Below are 2,835 nucleotides of genomic sequence, written 5' to 3'. Positions count from 1 at the left end.
TGGATGAGGATGATGATGTAAAAAATTTACATAGTGATTACTCACTGCCAGACATTTTGAGAAGCACTTTGCATGTTTATTTAATCCTCACAACATATTCATGAGTCATTTCATCTTCTCAACAACCCTGTGGGGTTATTTATTAGCCCAAGAGATTTAAATAATTGAAAACAATCTAAAGCATCTTGCTCTTTTGGTGCTTGGTGGTTCTTTTATTAAGAATCTAGATAATTTTTCATTCAGTCAACAATAGTTACTGTATTTTTACTAATACTAAGGCACTGGATGAAATATGATAAATAAAGAAATATAGTCCCTGCACTTAGTTAGAGGGAAAATAGCCTAAGTCAAATATTTGATGAAAAACTTTATTAACCTAATAGGGGAAATTTCCCCCTCAAAGTATGTATTGAGAAAAAGCTTTTAAGCCACTGATATAAAATTAAGTTTCCTTTGGAACTCTGAAAGAAAGACAAAAGAAGAGAACCACAAGTGACTGAACTCTGAAAGGACAAAAGAAGAGAACCACAAGTGACTGAACTCTGAAAGAAAGACAAAAGGAGAGAACCACGAGTGACTGAACTCTGAAGAAGGACAAAAGAAGAGAACCACGAGTGACTGAACAGTAGAGTGGAGGTCCTCACTCAGGCTTAAAGACCTAAACAAATGGCCTCACTCAAGGAAATAAATATGACTGTTGGGCCCAGCAAATGGATAATTTTTTAGTCCTCTAACCCAGGGATTGTAGACGAGTTTCTCATGGTGTACAGCTGTACACAGAAGGTGAGTATATGAAATTCAAGAAAGGAACTTTAGAAGGAAAAAGAAGGGTCCCTCCTGCCAAAACTGAGAACAGAGGTAGAGATTTCATAACAAGGAAAAACAACAATATTTTGGCAAGGAAGAATCTTTTCTCTCCACGTTTCTGCTTTTCAAGCAGACGACCTGGCGAGTGGAAGGAGTGCTCGATGCTGCGTTTCTTGGAGGTTGCCAAGTCCAGCTTCCTCCTGGAAAGACCGGGAAAATCGTGGGGGCGGGCGGGAGCGAGCGGTGCTGGCGTTGGTGACGGGGTCAGCGCGGGGCCCACCTCCAGGACCCACGACCCGGTTCCCCCCGCGGGGATTCCTCCGCGTTCTCGCCACGCGGCCCCTGTCGGCGTGGGTGGTAGCCTCAGTCCATCCCGAGCTGTAAGAGTCCACCCTGCTCTAGAACCGGTCCAGCCCCTCGCGGCCACTTCTTTCCACCCACGTTCTCACTCTTGACCCCTCGCGGACTGGCCAATGCCAAGCCCCGCCCGGAGAGGCGAAGAAGAGAAACGAGGGGGTCCCCGGGCTGCGGGGCGCACTGCAGGAGCTGAGCAAAGGGACGCGCAGAGTCGGGGTTCAGTTGTTCGCTGCTGCCTCTCAGAAAACAGAAACCCCGGGACCCTTCCTGACCGCGAGGCGGGGAGGTCTCACAGTGCAGGGGGCAGCAGCCCCCGTGCCCCCGCCCCAGCCTCTGTCTCTGGGAAACAGTGGACGACCGGCCGCAGCGGGGTCAGCCAGCCAGGGGTGAAATCCCGGTACGTCCATGCGCTGTGCGCGCGGCGAGGATTTATTTAGTACCCAGGTGTATTGGGTTTACCTGCTCGTTTTACATGTTCCAAGGAACTCAACCCCTCCAAGCGACTTCTATCGGTTCTGTGGTTGTGTGAAATGTACCTAGGAATACCTGATTTAGGGTGTGGTGGTGAGGCGCGAATGACAAACCAGAGAAAGCTCAGTTACCTGTTGGTCTACGGAACTTGAAGAACTAGGAGAAGGAAGATAATGACTCCGCTCGCTGCAGGCCTTGACGAGGTGGCCGAGTGGTTAAGGCGATGGACTGCTAATCCGTTGTGCTCTGCACGCGTGGGTTCGAATCCCATCCTCGTCGACTTGCGTGCTTTTAAAGAAGAGCAGGATTTTAGAAGATGAGTTCATCCTCAGATCGACGTTTCATTCCACCGCCCATCAGCATCTGCCTTTGATGATCTGCATTTCATTCTTTACGTACCCCTGAACTGAGGAACTAGACGGAGTAACCCGCTAGCAGCGTGGCTGACGCGAGGGTAGTGTCTACACCGAGGGAAGTTTCAGGGAGACAGGGGCTGCGGAGGCGGGGGTGTTTCACTCTCGGATGAGGGGGCGGCCACGGTTAGCAACCCACCGGGGTCCCAGGGGCCGGAGAGACTGAGGCAGGGGGCGTTCTACGCCCACCTCCTCCTCGCACGTCGTGGGCCTGGCATCGCGGAGGCGGGCGACCTGCAAAGAGCTGCCGCCCGAGGTGGATTTTCCCGCCTGCCGCTTCGGAGTGGGTGGTGGGCACAGGAACGACACCAGAGGAGGCAGGCGAGGGCGGTGGTCTCTGTGACTTGGACTGGGAAGGCGGTTTCTGAGACGTGGCCGTGAGTCCCACGGCGAGGAAAGCGCGCCCAGGGTCGGAGGCTGGCTGCGGGCTCAGGAGGGCGCGAGGGCCCGAGGTTCCGCAGGATCTGGGGAATGGGGCGGTCCACCAGGTCAGGGACTGCGGGTCCACCAGCTCCCTGAGATCCGTCCACCTCTGCGTCTCCGTGGCCGCTGAATCTCTGCCCTTCTGAAAGCTGGTTTTAAAATGGGAGTCAAATATTGATACCTACTGCCACTAAGATGCTCCGCTGAGAGCTCAGCCTTGGAACTTTTCCAGGTTCATATGTTATCCTAGGTACTATAAAAGCTCACCTGAAAGGTCTCATGGGACTTGAACTCATGCCACCAGACTCAAAGTTCACCGTGCTACTCCTTCCACCACAAGACAATGCTCTAGAAAGGATGTACT

At 52.3% G+C, this 2,835-nt stretch overlaps 1 non-coding gene across 1 annotated transcript; it reads left to right on the top strand.

Annotated features, from left to right (window-relative positions):
- The first annotated feature begins 1,832 nt into the window (after window positions 1-1,832).
- Window positions 1,833-1,914, top strand: TRNAS-GCU (transfer RNA serine (anticodon GCU)). The gene has a single exon. It is a non-coding gene; the product is annotated as a tRNA-Ser (tRNA).
- The last annotated feature ends 921 nt before the right edge of the window (window positions 1,915-2,835 follow it).

Source organism: Dasypus novemcinctus, chromosome 22 (genome assembly GCF_030445035.2).
Source record: "Dasypus novemcinctus isolate mDasNov1 chromosome 22, mDasNov1.1.hap2, whole genome shotgun sequence".
NCBI classification, from domain to species: domain Eukaryota; kingdom Metazoa; phylum Chordata; class Mammalia; order Cingulata; family Dasypodidae; genus Dasypus; species Dasypus novemcinctus.
This window is presented reverse-complemented; position numbering and strand designations above follow the sequence as displayed.